At 36.8% G+C, this 27,948-nt stretch overlaps 1 protein-coding gene across 12 annotated transcripts in view; it reads right to left on the bottom strand.

Annotated features, from left to right (window-relative positions):
* The window catches only part of Olf413 (DBH like monooxygenase olf413), a 266,419-nt gene that overhangs the window by 164,224 nt on the left and 74,247 nt on the right, over positions 1 to 27,948 (bottom strand). The gene's annotated exons all lie outside the window — the stretch shown is intronic.

The following is a 27,948-nucleotide window of genomic DNA, read 5'->3' as shown; positions in this document are numbered from 1 at the left end:
GGAAACGGAGACGATGCTCCAATAATTCGGAAAATAGAGATGGTTTTGCCGCAAAATCGTACGAGACGATGCCGCGTACAAGATTCTCTATATCGAGAAGCTGATATCGGGAGACTGATTTTCATTTAGCGGTTTCGAGGAATCGACAAATTTAATACTGATAAACGATAAACATGCCTCGGCTTATCTACTTACGCGCACAAGTATCCCCAATGGATTTCGAGTTTATCACTGTAAGAGCGATCAGTAAAAATATGCAAAAACACGCGCGCCTACGTTTATCCTCTATTATCAACAAATTGAATAATCTTAATTTTTCCAACACAAAATAACAAAACATATCGATATCAAAAATCTACAATATCACGGATATGTTATGTATCCTCTTCAATTTATTGAAAAATAGATCTTTTGCACAATTTTTTATTCTTAATCTATAATTAAAGATTTTATCACAAATATTTAATATAAATTTATTAAAAAATATTTAATATAAATTTATTAAAAAATATTTAATATAAATTTACTAAAAAATATTTAATATAAATTTATAAAACAAAAATTTCATGATCAAAAGCTAAAAATTGGCAAAGTATCTCCTCAGGCTTAGACGTGGACAATCCTTGGGCGCGTTTAAAACTTTCTACTACGATCAAGCTCGCGCAGGCTTTGTTCTTCACTCTCCACTCTTTAGTAAAATCTCGCAAGCTTCCCTCGCGCGCGCCTATTAATACCAAGCATTAGCATATATTGACCGCGAACGTAGGTCGTCGAGCGTGTCCACCGCACCGGCTGCAATTACGAGTTACGGCGACGGTTAACGAACCAACGACAGACCAACCGTCCTCGCTTTTGCGAGAACATAAGGTATCCAGCGCTCTTTTTCTCTCTTTGCCTTTACCCCACATTGCTAACCAAGCAAATTAAAATTCTACCCGGTTTAAGTGAGCAGAGTCAGTGGAAGATTAACCGAAGTGTAAAGCTGAACCAATGCATCCCTGAGAATCTTCGTAGTCTCTTTAAACGGGTAGCCATTCAGAAACAATCGATGCCATTGAAACAGCTGTCACTTTTCTTTAATCGACTCGTAATGCGTATGGTGGAAATAAAGAGATTTCAAGCGTATCTTGTGTAAGCCGAGCGAAGATGGGGAAGACTATAAAGGCAATTTTACGTAAAAGGAAGCTTTTACGGCGGTTTGATGTTTTCCAGAATCTAATCCACGACGCTACATTCACGACTTTTACCACGCAGCTTCGGACCGAGCTTCATCATCGTAAGTCCGACAGAAACTGTGTATCGAGGAAATTTGTTATGGAGAGTTTAAGGGGATTTATTATAAAAGCGGGATGCAGCGCGAAAAATTTGTCAAATTCGCACCGGTGGCTGCAATAAATATCCCCCAATCTTTAAACGTTTGCATAAAAATGGTGCTTAAGCAGTCGAATATCTGTTAATTTTTTGATAAGACAATTTTGAAATTATAGTTCATGTTTATCTTGCAGGTGGTAATTTTTGGAATTTTTTTTTATTTATACGCAGAGAAGCATTCCGTGCCATTTTTGCGACTTTACTCGCACGTAATAAACGCGCCGCTTCGTAAATAAAAACCGGTTTCAAGCGCTTTTTCATTGCGATTTAGCGGGAAACGAAAACGGAATACCTCATTCGGGCACGAAACGAACGAAAACGAAATAAATCGTTTCTACGAAAAAGTGAGCGAAATACCCTTTCGTTTTAAACCCTTCCCACGAGTGCCGTTGCAGAAAGCGCGAGGAAACGATCTTCGAAACTGGGTTACGAGACACGTGATATCTTTGCACGCGCACGCGCTTTTAATTCCCGTAAACTTAATTAAAGCGCAAAATGTCACTCGGGGTTAATGAACTACAGTCGAGAGTATAATGAGTCTACCTGCATAACGAGAGAGGGAGAGACAGATAATAGAGGAGGTATCAAGAACACTTTCCGAGCTTCAGGGATCCCTGATTTCAGGGACCCTTCAGCGACTTTCGAAGTGGTTGCACGAGAGAGATCTTCCACCATCATCGAACTCCCGGTGAGCGTTTCTCGCCCCCGTCGACTCGATAATCCACAGAATCGCGTCATTTCCGCGATGCGTTGCATTATTTTCTTGCGCTCGACAAAATAAAAAGAGAGAGGAAAAAAGCAGCAGGGTTATTAAACGCTGACACGCGATTGCATATAATTAGTTAACGACGATAAAAAACATTCGACCGTCTCTAGCGTCCTCCGCTCCCTGAGGATCATTTTTTTTACCCAGATTCCAAATTACGTATTTTTAAATAATATTTGCTTCTTAAAATTGCAAAATATAAAATTATTATGTATCTAAGATAATCGTGCATCGTTTCTACGAAATTTTAAATTATCAAATAGAGATAAAATATATAAAAGAATACAATTTTTTACGATTATTTAAATTGGAAAAAATTATCTAATAAACCGAGGATCATGAAAACTTGGCGAATCTACATAAGCAATTTGAAAGAAATTTTTTTAGAAGGAGAGAATACGTGTGGATCGGTAAAATGCGTAACCAATGGAGCGAGAAAACCCCGTTTATCGTTAAAATGAGCCGGTAAGACTTTCATCAATCACTAAGTTCCATTTTTTTTAAGACGCAAACTCAAAGAAGGTGCTCTCCGCGAGAAACGTGATGGATTTCAAGCCAGCCTTTCTCGACGACGAACGATCGCACGACGACGAAGCGCCCCATACAAATGCGTCATTATAAATTCCACCTATGGCCTCTCTCTCTTCCTCCCTCTCGACACCCTCGCTCGGTAATTCTACACCGCGACCGATAGAGTCTTCCGCGACTTCGAGAGTAATTACCAGTGATGCGCCTAAACACCGCCCACGTTATCTCGCCCACACTACCTCGGTAGATATTCTGTTCGCGCGAGGCGTCGATGAAGAAAATCGCGGAAGGTATAAGCTGGTCTCGAAAGATACGCGTCCCACGTGCTCACGCAAACTCGTATCGTTGAGAGCCGAGAGAAATTCTCATGTCTGATATGAAAATAACCAGCGTTTATTAATGCTATTTAAAATCAGATAATTAAGTCTCAATAATTATTTAGATAATTCAACAACAAATAACATCGATAATTATTGACTGGACGAATACAAATTAGATATAAATCTTCTAACGTGTAATTAGTTATAAATAAAAAAAATCATAATTAATAATGCTAATAATATGTTTTCTATCATAAGATATAATTAAGGAAAATATGATAAAAAAGTAATTTATCTGTCAAAATAATTACAATTTTCTTTAATATCTAAGAATTAAAAAAATTTCACGCGTTAAAATTTACATTGTTATCTTTCTTTATGCATACTTGTATAAAATAAGCACGCTTCAAAAGGATTGAGAGACGTTGTATCAGTGATATATCCTTCTATCCGCGCTTTTCTTCGACCGACCAAGTCCGCAGAATCGACGCACGACTGGATGCTCGCGCCTATCGTTCGCATCTGCAGATATGCGTATGCATCTACAGATGTGACCGCCTACGCACGGGATACTCACGTCATCTGCATGTGTTTTGTATGCACGCACGCACGCATGTACGTATATACGAGCGCGTCTCGCGGCAGGGTAGAGATTTTACGCCCGTCGGTGAGAAACCGCCTCGTATACGAAAAAGAGAAAGAGAGAATTATTGTACGATGCGCGATTTATCGCTTATTATAAATACGCCCACGTAGCGTGCCTGGGAATTTTTAAGCGCGAACAACCAGCGACGATGATACGAAACTTCGATAACAAAGTTGCATATCGATAACTTGAAAGATGGTGCAGAATTTACATTCAATACGACTAAATTAAGGGATTGAGACTGTATTGGCAGTACTTAATAACTCGACAAACTGACGTACTAATAATTTTAAAAAATGTTTTAAAGAAAATTATCAACGATAAAAATATGATACTTATTTCTTGCAATTTTTATATATTCTCCTTCTCATTTTTTGTGTCTCTTTTATATTGTTTTTTAATTATTTTAATTCAGCAATCTATATGCGCGCAGTGATTAATATTCTATACAAAGACTCAATTACGATCGTGTTGCCGCGGTTATTCGTATTTTCTTTCTATTATATATATTCTGGTTGAAAACTTATAACGTAAAAAAGGTGATAGAAAATCGCTAATTACAGCCAATTTTAGTCATCAGTTTTATAATCTACCTATAATTAACTCAATAAGTTTAAAATCTATTACGAGTGATATATTTCCACTGGAAATTTCATGCAAATGTACCTATATATTTCATTTTCACATCCTATTTTTGTATTCAATAACTGCAAACAACTTCGAACTTTGAACAGTTGATCGAATTTAACGTTAAATATACATATAACAAACATACGAATGGCGATGTAATTATCGTGCGATATTACATAATAACGAATTCAAAGTAGCAGCTTAGTCGATCTAAATGTGACAGAGCGACGTAAATAATAAAAGTCCATCGTATCAAGTCGCGTGCTGTTGAAACTTTCCGCAAAAAATTTATTTTCGTATAACGCGAAAATACCTCTCCAGGAAGCAGATTAATTTTGCAAAAGACATTCTCGAAATAAAACTCATATATCCATATATCGATCTTATTACACTTAATATCCTGTACATTTACATTCTCATGTAGCAGCAGTCATTCGCTCGTTGACCTGTGTGTGAGTAATCTCTTGTGACATGCAAAATTAAAATACATTTCCATCCGACCAATTTTGTATTTAACCTGTAAAATATACATTGTTAACATCGACGCATGAAACAGATTTGTCCTGATATTTTTATCTGACTAACGATTGATTGAATTCATCCAACATTGTATTCGATATATTTCGCTCATTTTGATTGGCTTTCAAACCTAACATAAACCGTGTCAATTTTTACACATTCAAACTATATTTCATGACAAAAAATGCCATGTTGTCTCCGACTGCAAAAAGCAATTCTCTAAATCTTTCAGATTGTTCATATTTTGAAACAGAGAAATGTTACAACATGTCATAGTCAATTTTAACTTCAGACGTGGTATAACAATAATAAAGATTCTCAGTTCCTACAGGTTCGATTTCCCTTTTAAATAAATAAAAATCAAAGAGAGAAAAAGAGCGCAATCGAATTTCATACCCAAGTGCACAAGACGAAGGGGTTAACAGGGGGATTTCGCGGTACGAAACGGCCCATTTGCGCCGCTCACCGAAACGCGCATAAGGCCAAGCGCAATTTCGCGGGCTCGTCGATGACCCCTGAACCCTCCGGGCAGCCCTTTTACGATTATGCTTTACGAGCCAACTGCGCCACGATGTTGTTCATCGGCGCGGCGCGGCCCTCTCGGCGTCGCGCATAAAGCTGGCACATCCGAAGGAGATGAATAATAACGCGCGGCCGTTCTTTACGAGACGTCGCCTCGTAATGGGATGCCGGTTACTAATGAGCTCCTCCGCTAACGCGACGACGGGCGATCCGTTGTCGAAATTAACGCTTAGATTCCGCGGTGCTAGATAAGCTGTCTATGGGTTGTACCCGATGTATATTGTAGCTGCTTCCACCACGTGGGTGGGATCGATGAATTAAGGCGCCGACCTGGTTATTTAACGGAGCGAAACCGAGTTACTGCGACTTTTTCTATTAATCCCCATCGTTGTTTCCCCGCCAGTCTCGAGATTCCGTCCTCACCCTATCGCTATTTAGCGCCCTGGCATTTATCGATCTGCCGCGAATCCGCAAAATGCAGATGTTTCGTGGAATATGTACACAGTAAAAAATTGTGCGTCCATATGTTAAAATTTTCTTGCGTTACCACGTTTTGATTAGCACTTTAATGTAAAATTAACATACAACTTATGTGTTATTATTTTTATAACGTTTTCATGTGTTACATTTATGTCAACTTTATAACTTAACATTTTGTATATGTCTCCTAGAAATGGAATATTATTTTAAGTATTTTTAACATAATTATTTTAAACAATCAACATGTCTCAAAGTCAGTTTGACATTCTAAGAAAAGTTAAAGTAAATCTTCAAATAATCTTGAACTTTGACATACAAAATAATCAAATTTACTAAAATCAAATGTTTCTATTACAAATAATTTAAGTTAAAATAATTACTATTATATGTTAATGTCCTCAACATTTCTTACGAGTTATTGTAACTATTTTTTCATGTAATTTTTAATTAATTTGTATGTTATTTTTACATTACACTTAAAGTCAAAATAACAAAAATAAATGTAAAGAATTGTGTCAATTATTTAACATTTTTAGTTTGTCAATAAGTAACGTACGACGAATGAGTTATTTTAACTTAAAATTCAGAGCGGACTTTCTTGGACGTGTGAAAAATTAACATTTTATTTTGTACTGTGTAGGGTCGATAATCTGGCCGATGTTAATATTGACATTGACATATTTTTAATGCGACTATAATTTTCAGAAAAAGATAATGTCGCATTCGGTTGATGCTAATATCAAGTATAAAAGATCGATCCATTTATTTTAATGCAAATATATTCAATCGCAAAACTCGCAGCAAAAAAAAATATTAAACCGGTCTCTTTCCAATCAATCTCGCACGATCGCTTCGTGCCTACGGTGCATAAGAAGTCGAATTAAGGCGATATTAATGTCGACTGTCGTTAGTCGCGTGAGAAATAGCGGCAGGCATAATTACCTCCTGTTTCTGCGTGTCTAGTCCTTTCTTATCCGCGTAGAGCGTCTTGCTATAAACCGTTACTTGCTAAGGGCGCGTCACGATATGCGCGCGAAATGGCCAGAGAGAGAGCAAGCTCGAAGCAATTAAGTATAATGGCCCTGTTATAACGTCGAATAAATGTCTCTAATCGCGTTTAACTGTATATAATAACTAGAACGTAAAATAATTGTGTCACAGAGCTAAAATATAACAATTACTGTTTGTGTCTATATATCTTGCATAGCTTGGTATTTGCGATTAATGTTACGGTACAAGAAATTATATCAATCGATTTCTAAGCGAAATTTTATAATTAAAGTTGTCGACTCAATGTAAATACTCGCATGAAGCCCGTAGTCGTCGGGCAAGTTTGTCGAGCGTGCTAATTTGTTGTAGATTGGACGGAGAACTTTCGAGGACACCAGAAGATCCCTACGCGCTAACCAATTAACACTACCGACAAGCTCTTCGTGTGACAAATATAATATTAGCGTATCACACACTCGACGAGATGAAAGACGGGCGGCTACGTGCAATAAATAGCGTCGAAATTTTTCGCGCGGTTAATTTAGCTCGCGTCGAGTATCGGTGAGTTATCGGTCGCCCGGGACGCGATGCGTGACACACGCTATCACATGGAAGAGTGCGACGCGATGCCATCATTGACCACTTCGTTGTTGAAACGGATCAGCCTCCGATCCGCCGTCACCTCGAGGGAGTTAAAAATGTTCCATAAATCACATAACGATGGGAAATACCGCTCGCCATCTGCAATGTCATTTCCGATCGTATCCGATATTCGCCTACGTCGGTGTTAAAATGTCAAAAAAGAAATAGATGCAATGCAAAATACATATGACACGACGTAGCAGCTTTTTTCACCTAATGTCGGAATTTCCGGAATGTAATTGAAAAGCATGCGCGATGACATCTCGCAAAAATTCCAATTAATAAAATAGTAATATAAAAAATATATTATTTTATTTTCTGCTCCCTGGCCCTCCTGCACTAATATTATATCGCCATTAAAGTTTGTCAGTGTCGTGAAATGGATAAAAAAAATATCAAATTGTTTGAAAACATACACATATGTAAGACTACATTTATATATCTATATAAAAATGATATAAATTACGTTTTATGGGCTCATAAATTTCACACGTAAGACTACTTTTTTTATTTTATCGTGACAAGGTAGTCTCATCTTTATCTTGTCTATCAAAATAGCGACTAGTGAGATTAACGTCTGTCAGTGCAAACCCTCGTCTTTGAGCAGGATCTCTCTCGTGGTTACAACGACGAATCTAAAACGTCGTTGTAAAACAACGAGACAACCATAACCGAAGACCTATCTACCGTCGAAATATGGATACATCCGTAACAAAGGGTCGATAAATCTTGGCCGCGTATCGTAAAACTACAAGGTCATCGCCTAAACTTGCGCAAGAATAATACCGAGCGTCAAGCGCATAAATAGAAGTTGCAACAAAAGATGCGCCGACACGAGGACATATTGCGAGGTAAAGCGCCATTCAAACAGGAGAATGCACGCCGGGAAATCACGATGACTCCAACATACGTCAGGGGATGCGAAGAGTCAAGCGTGATCGTTACTGTCGCTGAAAACAGACGATATTTTTATAAATGCGATAAATCGCGTATTCAACAGAAATATAAAATTTTACAAATAATATCGCGATTGGAATTTCCATCTCTTTCGTGTCTTTCAATTCTTGAGAATAAAATGCATTTTAACTAAAACATTTATTTTTCCCAGCAAAATGGCGCCTTTTCCTCGCGTAATGCATTTCCCGGTATAATGCGACAGCGAGAAAAAAACATAAATCAGACGGAGTTTAGCGTGAGATAATTCGCAAGATACTTTCCACGTGGCGCTATTAAAGCTGACGAGAGTTTCAGCACGATCTCGATCTCGATACGGCCAAGCGCACGCGTGGCGGTATCGGGGTGAATTTTCTCGTCAGGTCGCCAGGATTTCGTGGAAATTACCGCGTAACATAAATCCTGACCCAGCAACCGGGGAACCGGCATCCTTGCTGCTCTTAATTACGCCTTTTTTTCCTGGCGGCTGCGCCATTACGTCCGGCCATTAAGTCCGTCAAGTTAAGTAGCGACGTGATACTCTGACCCGTCCTTGCCGTAATATACGCATTTTATACATATATATATATATATATATATATATATAAACATACATACACATGCCTCTCTGTTATATCCTCTCGTTCTCTTTCTTTCCATCTCGCTTTCTTTTGCTTCCGTCTGCACAATGCCTCTCGAAAATACCACGGAAGGCACCTAAAATCGAGGCTTTTTTGCCATAAAGAGCCTTTCTTCTATTCTCTCGACAGCTCGCACATTTCTTCCAAAAATAATTGCCTGCCATTAAACTTTTACAAACCATTGAACCTCACATTTACGATACACAATTCCATTTTACTCACGACTCTCTATTTCATCTACATAATCTTGTATACATTTTGCAAATGTATTCTTACTTCTGACATGATCTTTATTTAAGGCTACAAATAGAAAGAGACGGCTTTTCTTTATCAAAATAATCTGAAATTAATTATTGCAATATTTAGATTATAATTTCAAAAATAGAATAGACTCGTCGTATATATTAACTAGTTTCAGTCTCAGTATATCAATCTAGCATTTCACATATGTGATACTCGAGCCGTCTACGAAGACGGTCTTTGTCGCCGAGTTATGTAACTCTGGATACATTCACGTCACAGGGTAAAGCAGCACATTATTTTCACCGTTTATTCCCGAGTCACCTCGTTACGTACTCATTTGCTGCATTTGCTGCGAGCTATCCGACCATTGGCGGATGAATTTCACCCAGCGCACTTCGTATCGTCCATTTGTCCCGTTGTTACAACAATGTCGCTCGTAATGTCGGCCGACTCTAACCCCTCTCAGTTTTCATTTCTTACTCGCGAGTTGCTAATATTATTACACTCCCATTTGTTGGCCACTCTAAAGGGACTTACATTGCAGCCCGAGTAACTCGATATTTCTCCCCCTCCCCCCCTTCTCTTTCATTCCGTTTATTATCATTTCGTCTCTATGTTTCGCCAAGCATATCCGCTCTTCCTCTCGGTTCTCTGTTTCTCTCATACACGCACATATACATATATATACGTACTAACACAATGCGAACGATAAAAAGCGACGATTAATTGCGACGGAGCAACAGTTAATTTATACGTCATTCGTCAGCATTGTGTTTCGATTCAATAAAAAGTTTCGATTGAAGTTATCAATACGAAGAAGAATTTTTTCAATTCTGATTTATTTTTTATCGCAATTGTAAAATTTTTCTTTGTAATTTTTCTTGATAATTTGCAATTATATCATAAAAATATTTATAGAGGAAATAGAATTATAAAGAGAAACATAATCATTAACTTTTAATATTTCCTAAAGAAAATTAAACAGGGAAATTTACATTTTGCTCGTAAACATAATCAAACTGCGAATAAATATTGTATATAATTATAAGCTTTAAGGACTCTAAAACTTCGGCGGCAGAGATCTCATGCTGATACTGTTAAGTTAAAAAACCGCGTGCTACAGTTAATCATCATAGACCGCAGTCGAGTAGCCGTTAAAACAGCCACTTCAGGCAGATGCACAAGACGCACGAGTTAAATTTAAATAACTGCGACGAGACCGCGATAAAGCATAATTAAGTTCGTCCCACAGCGGATGAACCACCAAAGTGACGGAGAAATAAAAGTAGAGGAAGGAATTTCTCCTTGAGAAGAGAATACGGGGGTAAATAAGGGTAAGACATGGGAGAGGTGACGAACAAAAAAATATAATGTTCGCTCATGTACAGGGTGTCTCTAGCTAACCGCGCTTTCTTTCAATGTCGAGAAGAGACGGCAAATTTAATATATCTGTCTTTCATTCTTTACACTTCTCTGAAGAAATGTAATAGAAAAAAATGTCAAGATGCATTTTTTAGACGTACAGTATACTTTAGAATATTTGTGCGTACGATATAGTATCTCGCTAAAATTTTTCACGTGATAAAAATTTATTTTTGTTTAATATTATTTTTCTAAAATAGCCAATTTGATTAAATTCTGATAAGGTACTCTTCTCGATATACTTAGGAATATAACAATACTTTTGATATTTCGATATGCGACGAGTGATGGTCGAATTAACGGCGTTATGCAGTAATTTACATGTCCGAGTAGAAGAAAATAAAGCATCATCAGCTATTCATTAATTTGCCATTCATGAGCTATCAAAGCTCCAATTTTTCGAATGTAGCACTTCGTAACTGTTTATATAATGAGTATTGATTGCAAAAAACAAGTATGATTAATCAGAGGTACTCTATATAAATGCCGCTGCTGTTGCAATAGCAACATTTTTGACTAATTCAATGTACCTTTCGTCTCATTTTCTCACCTGACCTGAATGTTTCGCACATTTAATGAAAATTTTACTCAGTTGCAAGAATAACTTTTTATATTAGATGCTGATGTATAAATATTTTACATGTAGTTGTGGATTTTTCATTCTAGACATGCAATAATTAAATATATTCTAGAAAATTATTTGTATGTTTATACATATATAATACAGTATAGTTAATTACATACATCGATATAGAAAAATGATCTTAATTTAAAATTGTGAATGTAAGTCGCAAAAAAATAAAAAAAAAACTTTACAAAAAGTAGCAATAATTATAAAGTTGACATCAATAAATATCAGAATAAAAAACATGAGGTAAAGGGAAAAGAGAAAAATGTGACTGCGGTTAAAGCTATTAGCGCGTTTCCGATTCAAGGAAAAGAGGATTTATAAACTAAGCTGCCCACAAAGAAGACGCTTGCAAAAGACTGCGAAAATGCTCAGAAGGTAAACGGAAAGATTTCGCTCTTAGCCTCGCGGCGGTATTTCAATAAATGTCGTGCAAGTGGCACTATTGCTCTCTCCCGTGATTATACGTGAGCACATCGTTGTCTTTATCTTCACTCGGAAATTTCCGTACTAGGAGCTGATGGAATAATCACTGCACCCGAAAGAATATAAAGAGATCCTCGAAACAAGTTTGTCCCACTTACAAGCACAATTGCAAACTCCGATAGAAAGTCATTGACCTTTTCAATTACCTCTTCTTTAAATAGTTATACATCATAAATCTCTAATTAACTTGTGTCAGATGCACCCATACATGTACGATATATAGAGATAAATTAAAATTATAAAGAATGACATGACAAAATATGTGATGAAATAAAAACGTAAAGAGATAAAAATATTTTAAATATTTATCTTCCTCTTTTTAATTTGCAATGATTAAAAGATTCTACTTTAATTCTCTCTCTACTAGTATTTTATTACAATTTATAATATTAATTAATGTTATATATAAATACTTTTCGCAAGAAATATAGACAAAAAGCACTAATCTTCATTAATAACCTAATTTAAAAATAATATATTATCAAAAAAATCACCGAGCAACAAAATCTGTAGAATATCTCATGAGGTTTTTAAGAGATTAAAAAAAGGGCAAAAAAATACACCGTGTCGGGCCGGCTCTTTGTCGGACACGCAGAATATTCACCGCACGGTAATTTTCTAAGGTGCGTCCTCATCGAATAATTACTATTCTAAGAAGGGATCGCGAGATCGGTGGGCAGAGATCGACCTCGTGACCGATGCGATTATAAGCAAACAATGCGGGACGATCGTCGCAGATATATATGTATATTTGCATAAAATGCCCCCTTTTCTCTCTATTTTATATGCATTCGATCGACGCCGGCCATTGCAAGACGAGGTCGAATGACCTCCACGACGGAAAATTACACGCACTGAGAGCAAGCCATTCAAATGTATTAATAGCGTGACACAACCATCAATTTACCGTACTTCATTCTTCTCTACCCTTTGCATATCGTCAAGTTTATCGAGAGTGATATTGGTATTCATCCTTTGTCTGATTTTACTACTATAATTTGATGGCATGTGATCTTTATGCTCGTTCACGTCCCTGCAACTGGGTCAGTTTTGTGAAAACTTGAAAATAATAACGCGGTTTAATTGAGAACGATTTGAGTTGCTTGAGAAAGTTGCTAAGATTAACTGATAAAATTAATTGACATTAGTTACATATTACATCTTTTCCGTGTAAATAATAATATGTAAGAAAATATGTAAAATTAACAAAAAGATTGTTATAGGAACCATGATAAATTAATTGCTACGAAATTAAAAATATATCGGACAAAAATGCTTGAGAATCAAGAATGTCTGAGAGTCTTAATTTAAAAGTCTTAATTAAAAAAAAATAACGCAAAAATATAACAATTAATCATTATAAGATCGAAATTACTTTTGCAATCGATTGATTGAATTTAATTATCAATAATTTAATTTGGTCATTATCGTTTTTCGTTTAACAATCTAGAAGTTTGGTACGAGTTCACATAATCGCAAAAAAAAAATCGCTCGTTTTAAAATTGAATTTTAGAATTAATCTAGATTTTCTATTTTTCGAGAAATGGAAATATAAAAATTTATCTCTTTTTCTCTTACATGTACTATTTATATTATTAATCAAATAAAGTGAATAAAATATCATAAAGAATAATATGTATGATTAAAAGATGATGCAGCACAAATTGTACATATATAATTGTGTACATAAATTAAAATGCAAGAAGAAATTATTAAATTGATCTGGCAAAGGCGCGGCTCGTGTAAATTAATTATTCACTTTAAAATTATTTAATTATTTTTAAAGACAAGTAGCTGAGATAAATATGCGCAACAAAAAATTTTTGTGAAATTGTTTTTATACCAAGTTTAGTGTATAAATGATGATAAAAAAAAAACAAACATAAATTTATAATAAGTTATATTTTATTTTATGCATCTTCATCTGTCGCATTTTGTATGTGTTTGGAAATATAAATATCTAAGAATATATTTATAATAAATATATCTCGCGTTCAAAAAAATATATATTAATTTGTGTAAAAACACACAACACAAAAGAGAAAATTCTATCCGATGTTACGTTCACGCGAAACTTCCCTTATTCAATTACTATTTCACCCAATTCACAAATGTCACAACACAAATCGCATGATAATTACATGATCATAATTACATGACAGACATCCGAGGATACAATGCGTCATGTAGAGGGGAGGCCACGTGAAGGTATAATAGCATTCAGGAAGAGAACGTTTATGCCGATCCGGGGCACGTAAACGTTACATACAGGGTGATTAAAATTAATATCGAGCCTGGTGGATGGCGAGTACGAGGCTATTAGAGTTGCAAATCTTACAATTATGCCTTGTATCACGCCCGAGGGGAAGAGGCAAGCGGGGGCGGGGGGAGGGCGGTAAACCTTTCACACAGTGAACGTGTTCCCGGCGGTATTTCGAAAGCGTGCAAAATCGCTGTTGTGTTACTTTCACACACGCCGATGGCGAGCGACGACAGCGGCGACACCGTTATTTGTCCACGCGACCACTCAATTTACGTAAGTGCTTCGGGCAATATTCCGATAGATACTCTACGTAATCGACGATATGCAGCGACGACATATATGCGATATATTGCGAAGGCAAATATGAACAAGTCGGTTCGGCAACGAAACACGTATCGACCGACATGTATAAATGGAATGATAAGAATATAGGGTGCAAGTTTATTGTTGACGTTTTTCTTAGCGAGCATATTAACTTGAAATGAAAAATATGCATTTGAGATGAAAAAATACGCCTTTTACAAATTTAATTTTAAAGCTGACTTTCATTTATAAAAATGCTTTCTCAATCAATAATAATAGATAATTATAAACTCAATAGTAATCGAACAAGAAATTAAGAAATAAGATCTCTCGACATACATCTATCAAGAATGGCTCAGATCAAAATATCATATGAAATATTCGAATATAGCATGCATACATATTGAGCTTTAGAAATTATTCTCTCAAAAAATTTAATATAAATAAAACAAAACTTCGTATCTTGAAAAATAGGTAATTCTAATAAATTAAATTTTAGAAATATCAAAATAGAAAATGAAAGTAAAGCTTCAGGATTCAATATTTCGATATCATATCATGCATTGATGCAATTTCGTCATCGCAATATATTTTTTTCATATCAAGTATCTTGAGAAACGTACTAAATTCAACAGTATTTAAAGGCACCCTTTGATTCGTACTTAAAAAAATCAATACGCATCAAATGTAATTTTCATTCCAGTAAAGGTGTTACACCTTAAGCAGCGATTCGATTTATATAAAGAGATGCGCGGCATCCAAGGTGTCGAGTTAAGCGGCGCATCGCGATTACAGGGAAGAATGGGCTCGGCTAGCGATCGCAAGCACCCACAACGGGTAATAAACAGGCTAGCACATAGCCGTGGGGTGCTCTCACGCCAACGGAAGTCGACGGGCGCGGAAAGCGTGCACACAGGACCGACCGGATTCTCTCTCTCCCTTCGGCGCAAGCTCGAATTTCCGCGTTTCGCCGCAAGGAACGATAACCGGACAGCCGCGGCCCCCGCGTGCGGATTTCCGTGCCGAGCTTTCGGAAATACGCTCATCACCCTCTAGTGTCGGGAGATAGCGCCAGCGCGAACTGGGGCCAGAGGGGTGATGTTCATTGATAAAAGCCGTAAGATGTAATGATACGACTCGGTATTTGCGCATATTTCAAAAATTATCAGTACAACAAATGCCCTCTACAAGAGGTAATAAAAAAAAAATTTTTTCCCGTTAATGTATATTAAAAATAAGTGTTTTTTAATACATATTAAAATAATTATTTAATGTATCAATTAAATATATATTAATATAATTATTTAATATATATTAAAAATAATTATTTAATGTATCAATTAAATATATATTAATATAATTATTTAATATATATTAAAAATATATTAAAAATAATTATTTAATATATCAATTAAATACATGTTAATATAACTATTTAATATATATTAAAAATATATTAAAAATAAATTTTTTCGCAATTAAATGTTTGATATAAACAATAATGTTAATTAAATGCTACTTTAATTTTGCTTACGCGAAGATGATATATCGATTCGTAGACAGAGAGAAATTGATCGCTTTAATGATAGTGGAAGTCGTGCACGTCTGCTGCCGGTGGCAGTCGATGCCCATCCTCCCGAGATCATTCGTAGAGATGACACGTAGTGGAAATCTAGACTCGGGTCGCCTGTCGCGGTCGAAATACGAATACGTCCGACTGTCCGGTGATCCTTCTTCGTTGCGCGCGCATCGACGGCATCCGGAAATTCGGGACGGCATGGTGCAAAGCTAAGCCCACCGAGTGACACACGCGGTGCGGGTATCTTTCACAGTGGGACCGATTATGTTTCGCTCAAGCCGGCGGACAGTGATCGATGACGCGCTCGTATCTCTGTCATCGGCGTCGATAAGACGCAAATAAACAAGCCCCGTCGCAGCTGGCGTTATTAATTAAGCCCGCACGCAATGCAGCCTCACATGCCCTTTGAGGTGATTGAAGTCGAGGGATAGAGTAGCGTGTAAGAGTACAAAGCGTACGGAAGTGTCCTTAGGGCATTTCGATTACGTCTACAATACCTGGACGAATATTTCGCGATTTTATTTATATTTAATTACTGATATTTTAATGAATAATATTGCAATTAAAAAGAAAAGTATTAATTAAAGAATTAATAGTGCTTTAAAAATTTCCTTAATTTTTAAAAAAAGTATACAATAATTACCTCTCTATTTTAATTATTTATAATTTTTATCTCCGAAAAGAATTTCGGAAATCGCCCCGTAATTATCAACGAAATCACCCCATTCGAAATATCCATCGAGTCGAGGAGGAAGATTTCGAGACACACAGAAGCGACCCGAGGAAATCTGGGACGCGCGAGCAGGGTCCGGGAAGGGGGCGAGAGAGAGGAGACGAGGATGTATACACGCTCATCCAGCAAGTCTTGTATCGCGTCGCGTTCCTCGCCTCCCCTCGTCCTCTTCTTTTTACCCGCTTCGCCCTCCCCCGCCTCTCGCCCCCGCGCGTCGCCCTTTACGCCGTGTCGCGCAAGCTGGCATCCGCCCACGCGTCCACCAGACCATCGCAATGGCACGTGGGAGAAGCGTCGGAGCTCTTGGTGTTCAACCCCGATATCCACGTCGATCGTTTCCACCGTATTTATGGCATATCTCGGCGCGAACGGAGGCTCTTTTCCTGCCGGCGGTTTACGTCGTCTCGCACGAATGACTGTCTTCCTCTTTCTCCTCCCCCTCCTCCTCTTCATTCCATCCGCAATACGCCCGAAGGGATCTATACACTTGCCAATACAGACTGAATAGACGCTGCGATAGCCCTAATCGCGAAGTAGGACACTATTACGCGGAGATGCCGAGACTCGTGAGTGTTTCCGCGAGGAACAATCGCTAATTAGTTGGAAATAGAAAGGTAGGTCAGTCAGTTCGTCCAAGTTGGGGGCGGGGAATATATAATGGATTGTTAGCGTAACAGACTTTGCCAGTTTCGCCAATTCAGCATGTTTTTCAACATGTTACATCGTGAGCGAACGAGGGCATTTCTCGTTACTTTAAATTCATTATTCGAAATTCTAATATTATAGCACGACTTCAAGAAGATTCTTAGAGTTCGCAACAGTCGAAATTACGTTTCTATACCGCCAGGGATAATAATAAAGTTCCTCGATAAAAACTCTAAAGTTAATCTCTTGTTATAAAAAATACAAAGGCGAACTTTATCTCTGATTCAGAGACTTAATACCGTATAATTCTCTCTCATTTCATCGAACACATTTAATCTTCACGATAGCTCTTTTTTATTTCTCGCACGAAGATCACGGTAAGCGATCACAAGCGACTATTATTCTCCAAAGTGGCTTTTTGATAGGACTATCTACCGCTGTTAGCGATGCAGCTTAAGTACATAGGTATCTCTGGATAGCGTATCCGATGCGCGCGTAAAACGGTTCATTAATTTCGGATACTCCTCTATTCGTCGCGCACTAAAATCGTTATGGCACGACCACCGACCGGATGTGTCGGACCACCGTTGCTACTTTCGCAGAAAAAAAAAACCTGGTCGATTATTCAGCCGGTGACATCCTCGTGGAATTAGGCGTGATTTTACTGCGCGATCGTTACTCGGCGCGATGTCTTACATTCTTACGAACAAGAATCCGACGAAGGCGATAGCGTCCGGTGTCCCGGATACTTTGCAAGCTTGTAAACGTATCACGTTGCATCCGGCGGTATTATTCTTCGCACAGAAGAGGAGAGAGAGAAAGAGAGAGATTTATTTGGTTCCTTGAGATTGAGTTATTTCCAAGTTAAAGCACTAAATGTTGAACATCGAAATGTACTATTTTTTGTACATAACTTGTGATTTGATCAGGTTTGCAAAAATTACTATTTAAAGAATTATATAAAAGAGCAACATGAAAATTATGGAATAATCAGCATGTCCATTGTCCATCTTCTTTACCGCATCAATTATTGATAATAAATTATTTTTGTAAAATTAGAATCGATTTTTCATTAGCATCAAATTTAATAATAATAATAAATATTTCGAAATCTTAATTTTATCCATATTTTATTTTATAAGAACTATGAAAATCATTATCCGTTATTTATTTTTTAATATTCAACATTAAATATGTAATTAGACGTCGAATTAAAAAATCATCAAAGATTAACGCAAAAATTAATATTAAAGAATTATAAGAAAGTGCAACATGAAAATTATGGAATAGCATGTTCATTGCCCATCTTCTTTATCGCGTCAATTATTACTATTATAATAAGTTATTTTTGTAAAATTAGAATCGATTTTTCGTTATCATCAAATTTAATAATAATAATAAATATTTCGAAATCTTAATTTTATCCATATTTTATTTTATAAGAACTATGAGGATTATTATCCGTTATTTATTTTTTAATATTCAACATTAAATATGTAATTAGACGTCGAATTAAAAAATCATCAAAGATTAACGCAAAAATTAATATTAAAGAATTATATGAAAGTGCAACATGAAAATTATGGAATAGCATGTTCATTGCCCATCTTCTTTATCGCGTCAATTATTACTATTATAATAAGTTATTTTTGTAAAATTAGAATCGATTTTTCCTTATCATCAAATTTAATAATAATAATAAATATTTCGAAATCTTAATTTTATCCATATTTTATTTTATAAGAACTATGAGGATTATTATCCATTATTTATTTTTTAATATTCAACATTAAATATGTAATTAGACGTCGAATTAAGAAATCATCAAAGATTAACGCTATAATTAACGAAAAGCTGTTAGCTAGATGATTGTCGACGCTTTCGCAATTTATCCAAGAACAAAGTCGACTCCAAGTTAATGAAGGAATCTCTGTCGTTAAAGCCGGTGATTTGGCGTGCGACATCTTTATCTACTCGTAATTCAGCAGTCGCGAGAGAATCAGTCAGCGTTTTCGACCTCGCCGAGGCGTCGCACAGACTGCGGCGTTTTCCCTCCGAGACATCGCGCGCATCGATCTCGGGGTTAAACGGCCGAGCATCTCCTGGCGCATCCCGTTGGCTCCCCGCGCACGTTCGCGTATTTATGGCATCCGAACTCGGGTGCGAACGGGACCACTCTCGGTCGCGTACGACGAGAGAAAATCGCGTTACCGCGTTACCGCCGAAACGAATCGCCCGCTACTACTACCACCGTCAGACAAGAGCGCGAAATTCGCACACTCGCAGTCCTAAAATTGGAGTAGCTCGTAGAGACGCGGAGAATTCTAAGAGACCGACGCGAATGAAGCGGCGGAAACGGAAATCGCTCTTCCCTTGCTCAAGCTCCTCTCTCTCTCTCTCTCCCGATATTCTCCGCGCGGAGGAGAGATATTTTAGGAGGAAACCGTCTTTCGCATATTCCACGATATCGAAAAATAGAATAAAATATAAAAGTAGAAGAAACATCCCCTCTCTTCCTTCATTCTATGAATAAAACACGTGGAGAGTTGACCACTAAATCGATATATTTTTATTTCTAGGGTGGCGAAATAATTGCCTGTGGTATGAAATATTCCCAGATTCGATTTCCGGTAGCATTTATAAATTTATATGCGATACAGCTGCCCCACTTCCCCTCTTTGCCTCTGACTTAGAATAGTCCATCGATACTTTACCCACTTTCTTTGATTGAAATATTCTAATTTTAGTTGATGGCCGGAATATTTAAGACAGGATCGATGCTGCCCAAAAATATTTCAAGATTGATATTTCTTTTTGGTATTTTTCATATCGCTTTTTTCAATAGTACGCAAACAATAATTTTAACTTTGCAAATATCATTGTACAAGTGAGCACTTGAGCATATTAAATATAATGCAATCGAAGAAAGTGCTACTAGCGGCGCAAATCGGTATGCTTAACTGCATTATCGCGTGAAGTGTTTCACAATGAACATGATCGGAAGCCAAGGGAAGAAGCGAGCGACGATTACGTCGAAGAGAGAGAGGAGAGAGAGAGAGAGAGAGAGAGAGAGAGAGAGAGAGGCGCGAGTGCCGATGGATTTAGCAGACGAGAGCGAAGGCGAAACGGCGAGTACCGGTTGCGCGCACGCGAGCGGAAAGCGAAAGGGAACGATGAAAGCGATCTATATAGCAGCCTTCCGGCCGAGTCAATGGCATAGTGGCGGACGAAGTGGAGATTAGGTTCGTCGGGAGTACCATCGTTAGGCGAGGCGTCGAAATACCGTTTTAGATCACGATTGGATACGAATTATATATGTATCGAATTATATAGGAGGTGTATTAATCCTTCAATTTTATAATCCTACTAATATTGACAGAATTTACTTCAAGTATTGACTTCAAGTAATTTTACAACTTTTTCCTCCCCAGAACTGACGTTAATATATGACATATGATGCCGTAACATCAGAGTTGGCAGGAAAAGTCCAGTGAGTGAAAAAAACTACAGGGTAAATTCTGGTTTTTACCATCTCGGATTTTGTCTAATGGAATAACTGGCAAAAACTATAAAAATAAATAATATATGTAATATTAAAATATATTTGTATGACTTTATGTAAAAAGACATTTTTGATTTAATTAATAAATATATAATCTAAGTCCTTTTAATTCAAATCGTAATTGCAAATGTTTATTTTTGATTTAATAAAAAAGATGCAATAGTAACAGATATAAAAATGTTTACCAATATATCCGTCTGATCCGTTTACCTTTCTATCTTTAACAAAAAACTGATTTATTTGTTATATCGATTCTTAATTATTGCAAATTTCATTTTATATTAAAGCCTAAGTTGGAAAACACTTTTTCAATTAATGAATATCGATAAAAAAGTTTTCTATTTATTTTAACGTTTTTAATGAAAGACTAGTTTTTCGGATTTTTTCGGAAAGTATCAGTTTTTACCACCGACATGGATTTTATTCAAAAATGTGGAATTGTGCCCCAACCCTGTGTAATATACTATATAACTTTAAAACTTAAATTAACTATTTAATTATTTAATATTCTTTTATTATATAATTTTGTTTATATGCTAACATTTGGCTTTAATTAGCGCGATAATAAATGATAAGATATATTACACGTTAAAGAATAAATGATGGATTTAAAAAATTTTGAAAAAAGAAAAAGCGTGAAATAATTTTTGTTAAAATCGTGTTAAAATAGGCGAATCTATAATCAACGTATAAAGTATGATTATTTTAAATCGCTTTTGAAACTCGATACAAATTATATTTTCGCTTTACGGCTGGAATAAGAAATTCGATACAAATTGTATTTTCGTTTTACGGCTTGGAAAATGTTCGCGAAACTTTTAAATCTTTCAGCGTCGGTTACGCCTTAAAAGCTCACTCGCTGCGGCGAGATTTTGTAAGTTAAGGTTAATTATACTCTAGGCTACTTTAAAAATGTCAACATTAGTTATTCTATGAAAGTTGAAACCGCAAACTAAATGCGTGCTCTGAAGACTTTTTTATACAATTATGCGCAAGCTACTACGTTCATAATCCACTCTCGCGTTATCTTCTTTTTTATTTCTGCCATTTTTATTCTTATATTTCATGAAATATCTCGTTTAAAATAATACTCGATATTTTTTCAAAATCTCATCGTAAAAAAATCTTCGGAAGCTTCATTAAATTTAAAATTAGTAGAAGTTTATAACTTGTACAGAAATGTACACAAGATCCGACGTAAACCGTTGGATGTGTAAGACTAAAGATCGATGCGTTAACAAGAAATAACGGATATTACTTGAACGAAATATTACTTTTAATATATACATTTTTTATATCTGAGCCATGTTCCTTCTAAACTCCCAAGAATCTCGTTCCATCTCATCTACGCGAGATCACGATCCGGTGAACAAGGTAAATTGCTTCTCGCATATGCAATAGACAGATACCAGGACATTCGCGTAATTTACTTGGTGCTCGATAGAACCGGAGATCAAAACGGTAGCACAAGACGAGCGCGTGGTCGTGATCTAATTGTTTCCTATGAGAAGAGATCATGAAACCTAAGCGAAACCCTACACTCGACTTGCAACAGGCACGGTTCCATTGAAGCGATGCTTGAGCTAACTTTTTATACTAATTATCTCTTTAGAGAAACGATAAATTTCAGAGAAGCAGAAAAAATATATACTACAATTATTAATACACAGCTCCAAGATTATCTAAAGAATACACTAAATTTTCTTAAAAACATGGGCAAATTCTTAAATATTTCTAATGAGTGATAAACTCGTAATAGTAGTATTATTATTAATATTACTATTAGAAAAAAATTTAGACATAATTTCAAAAATTTATCTTAATTAAAATAAGTAAACAAAAATTTATCTTAATTAAAATAAGTAAACAAAACGGAAAAGCAATGTTGTTTAAACCTCTTTCGAGAATGAAATTGTTCTTCTCTTGAATAAAGGAACTGAAATTGCCAAATTTACGTCAGGATCCCGCTTCGCGATCCCGTTTCCAACTTCAACTTTGAATTAACAGACGCGTTAAAGCGTCGGAAATCTTCTCGCGGAAAATGTTACAGTGTAACCCGACGTGTTCGCTCGAGCTTCTCTCGACTTTCGCGGAGACGATCGTCGACACGGAGAGGTTAACAGGCGGAAATTCCATGAGCAGCTTCCGCGAATGTGCGAATCGTCGGTCGGTTACAGACATCGAGAGGAACCCGAGCACGCTATCATTAGACGTCGAGCGCTTCAGTGAGATGTAACGCTCGCCTCTCGAGGAGAAATGTCTTCCATCTGAAAGAAAGAGAAGCCCCCTTCACAGGCACGACGCTTCTTTTCATGCCGTGAATTTAAATATTTTCCGCAAGAGAATGGATTAAAACGATCTAATTATCGAGCTGGTCGATTAACTCTCTCGTGACTCTTGAATCGAACCTGCTCGAGGTAACCGACGTAAACATCATGGACGATGTAATTGCAACTTTTATCGTAACAAAACAACGCTGTAGATGGTATTGAATTAGTCGTTGTTACGATTGCGCTCGTCTAGATTGATCTTTTATTATTTATATCACTGTAACATTAAATTATATACGTGGTAAATATAGATGTAATGGCGAGAAATTGCAAACTGCGATTTGAGAGCTGAAAGCTAAAAGCATTGCAAAGTTACAAAATGACAGTTCGAGAGTTCAGAGTTTAGATCGGAGAGTTAAATGTTAATGAAAATGAAAGGCAGAAAGTTAGAATCGAGAGTATAAAGTTTACTGCGATACACCTTACATTCTCTTAATTATCTTGTTTAGATTAATTGGGATAGAAGAGGAAGCGGACAAGTTGTATCTCTTTACGTACATTTCTCATATTTATTATCGAAAATCGAGAAAGTCGAGGCAATTTCAGTGCGTCTATATCGATCCATTATAAGCTTATTAATCGATATTACATCTACGCAGCCCTGCTTGTAGATTCTCGAGGCTGAAAAAATTCAGACTGATAAAGATTGAATCAGAAGGCAATTAATTGCGCTTGCATTCAATCGCGATTACGATTGTTGGAACGTTGCACATTTAAGCGCTCACCCTTCGCCTGTTTGCATCGCATACTTGGAATACCTTCAAATAACCGGGCCTCGACGGGACACGAGGACTTGGACAAATTTATTTATCTGACTACGCCCTCGAGTCCTCCCTCGGCTCGTCGTTCATTCCCTCTCAATTTGTACACCGATGTCATTCGCACCGCGCGAGATAATTAAAAAGCCACGGTTGGAGCACAAAAATGAAGGAAAACTCGTTTCCAGATGCGTTATCATCGTTGCTTTTTCAAGCACGATACTGATAGCATTTTCATTATTAACGGAGGGATAGAAATATATGCAGAAACCGTATTATTTCCCTCTTTCTCTCTTTCTTCCTCTTCTTCCTCCCTTCCCCCTCTCTCTAGGGAAAGCTACATTTTTATGTAAAACATAATTGAGTTAATAATGCATTAAAACTAGAGCGATTATATGTATCATATAATTTTCTAAATTATTATTTGCTGATCGATTAAATAATATATATTTATATTGTTATCAATATCATGTATACTTTCTATTTAGAGATTGAGGGACATCGTGTAGACGACGTAATGGCAAATGAACGATAAGAAAGAGACTATATTGCAAAAAGTATAAACGTCGTCAAAGATCAGCTTATTCTCGAACGTGACACTAAAACGGCGATAACTTTCTCACGAAGTTTCCTCATTAAGGTTCGCGAGGAGAGAAGCGAGGAAAGTTTTCAATCAACGAAGAATGAGAGAGCCTAAAATCGCGATCAATGATGGATCCCAAATAATGATCCGTAATAGATAATTTTCGCGAGGCTAATTTTCAGTTCACATCTCGAAACGATATGCAATGTCGTAATAGAATATTATGATTCGCTATGAAAAGCAATCTCGCGATGCAATTAAAATTAATTTGCACATTTTAAGAGAAATTACTGTATAATTTTAATGTCCACTTTTGCAATATTATATAGTATTATTATAGTAATAAAAAAATTGGTAAATATTTTATTTAAATGAGATTTTACTTAAAAATCTTTTTTGTGAAAAATTTCAGAAAATAGAAAAACAAATACGATAATTATAAAAATACACACATGCGATTATTACTAAATTAATAAGTTTTTTTTACTGTTACTAAATATTCTTGTATGTATCCGAATAATACAAAGAATATTCGGTCAATTCTTCGAGTTGCTTTTCACTTTAATACATCACAAATATACGCCATTAAAAATTCAGTATCTTTCTCACGCTGTACAAGAGCAATAATATTTAATGCTGAGCAACAATGGGATCCTTATGTGCCTCGAAGGGCATTTGGCGAAAAGGAAAGGCTCGTGAACGTGCTCGAGAGCCCATCATCGAGAATGCTTAAAGTCATGCTAGCAACGATTTGTGTGTTCCTGACGGTATCGTTAAAAAGAGTTCTTTTGATGGTCATAATACAAACCGCGGATTAATTCGAGTTCACGAGAATGTCTTTTGCTCGACCACAGAATTGCATAATAGTTCTTTTTCTCTCTCTCTCTCTCCAATATTCCTCCCCCACTCTACCTTCCTCTCTCTCTATCTCTCTCTTGCGCAACACGTAAATTGTTCACGTTAACAGCTGTTTGATAATTCCTGCTTTTTGCAAGCTTGTTTGAAATCGCATTCTGTAACATCCCCAAATGTGCACATATACGTGTTCATCTCTGAAATTAGCATCTGTACAAACTAATTATCTTGAGAGAGAAATCCGTTTAACGTATTAATCATATTCACTGCATATATGTATGTACGAATTAGGAACATGTGGCATATAATCAAATACTGCAGATGAAATTCAAAGGCCATCATAGACAGATAATTTTGATACAGTTACTAAAAAAATTAATGTGTAAATATATGTTATAGTAAAGGTTACAATACGATTAGTACGAGATCGACAAAAATATTTCGCACTCGAGAGAAAAAAAATCACTTTCTACTTAAAAGCATGTCTTTATATTAATTTTATTTAAATGAGATTTAAAGATTGTCAAAATATGACTACTTTACTATTGAAATAATTTTATCTTTAGTTTATAATCTCCATCCTCCATCTGTTTTTACAAAAGCATCCCGGGATTGTCGAGGACGTATAAAATGACAATTCAAATAGTATTTTACGCGCAGATTAATGTCGCATACGAGTAATCTGGTATAGTTGCAGCTGCACATTTCTCGGATACGGCCAAAGGGGGACAAATAATGAACGATTTAATGTTTCACCCCTCCTCTCGTAACAGGATCTATTTCTGTTATCTTCGCACGCGATACAAGCGTACAGTTGAAGCGAAAGGGATGCGACTGTCAGGGGAGGACGACCGGTGTTCCACGCGATACCGACGTGCTCTAAACGTCTAAAAATACTCTCGCCAGAAACACTATAATATAATTATCTTCGTGATGTATAGAGTACCCATTCACTCTTCTTAACGGTCGACATTTGTCATCCGCTGCAGATGACGCGGGCTGCTTATCTATTACCCTTCGGTTCCCCCATCGTTCGCTCGCTCGCAAGAGAGTATATTAATTTCTCATTGAGACTTGGTAAAAAAAATGTATTTCAAAAACGATGCTGAATCTCGAGACTCTTCATGTTTCTCTGGTTCTTTCATTTTGATTCTTCGATTCTTTATTTTATCGCTACTTTTGCGGAGGTTTCGTTTGAAATGATAGTATGAAAGTTACGATAGGGTATAAAGTGATGTTTATGCTTCAAAACCCTTTAGAGAGAGAGGCGAGTTACGTAAACGCGCGCATCAATAAAAACAAAATACGTTAGATCATTTTTTTGCACGCAATAAACTGCGATGAATCAATAATTTTTCGGGTAATGGCGTCTCCAAATGAGTTTATCCAAAATGCGCGTGGAACAGAGCGCGATCGGCGACGCGCCCGAGTTTTTCCGGGAAAAAAACAAACTTCGTTATCCACGAGGGCCGTGATAGGCGCGGTGATAGCGTCGTTTATTTGATTTCCCGCTTACCAGGGCGAACGCCAAGCGAAAAAAATCTACATCAATATCAACATCGATCGACGCGGGGGAGGAGGGGAGGGGGGGGGAGGTGACATAGCGCGACGATATACCGATATACTCGATTAATCATTTCGGGTTCATACCTCGGGATTTTAGCGCGCGACAAAAGCTTGAATGGCCGGATTCCGGCGAAGCGTGACGGAACGCGAAACGGACAATACGTATGAAATATAACGGCGCCGATGAAAATTTCTCGGGACAAAAGCGGGGACGCGCGCTTTTCCGCGACCTCCGCGTCGCCGAATTCGCGGAATTAGCAAGTCAAAGCGACGAAGGGAATCATAGTTCGATTAATTATATCGTTTTCCCGCCTCTTTCTCTCAGTCTTCCTCTCCTCTCCCCCGCTCTAAAATCCTAGATTTATAATCAATGTCACGAAATAAAGAGACTAATGGGCGTCTCATTGTTTATCTTGCTGCTCTAGAAATAGCTAAAGGTTGCGTGCAATTTAAAAATCTCGCTGACGTTATATCAAGTTTTTTTGAATAAAATACTTAACAAAATTTGCTCTAAATTTAGTGTGTCATGCAATAACTTTTTGAAATTTTAATATGAAATTTTAGTTTATAAAATTTAATAATAAAAAAAATGTTAATAATAGTGTAAAATATTATACTGTAGAAGGAAAAAAAATATCGAATGACGATATAACTATGATGCTGTATACTTGATAAGTACCTTGTAAATTTAAATATCAATTAAATTCAAGCAGCATTGTTTAACGCGAGCGAGCCTGCTTTTCTGGTGACAGAAGCGGTGTGCACTTTTTCACCTCGCTTCAAAGCGACGAAAATCAAGAACGTCGCGACGCCGGCTTAACGCCCGCGTTGCGTCGTTAATACGCGCAAAAGATCAAAGGGCGAATCATTCCGCTCGCGGGCAGTTGGGAATTAGCAAATCAAAGGGAACCGCTAATACACTTTCCTTGTGGCGAAATGACGACTCCTGCCTTAGGTAGTAGGTCTCGAAACGTCGAAAGGGCAGGCGGCGATATCGATCGCAT

Source organism: Camponotus vicinus, unplaced genomic scaffold (assembly GCF_025532165.1).
Source record: "Camponotus vicinus isolate PSW18456_S1 unplaced genomic scaffold, iyCamVici1.0 SCAF_7, whole genome shotgun sequence".
NCBI lineage: Eukaryota > Metazoa > Arthropoda > Insecta > Hymenoptera > Formicidae > Camponotus > Camponotus vicinus.
Note: the sequence above shows the minus strand (reverse complement) of the source record. Positions and strands in the feature narration are given on the sequence as shown.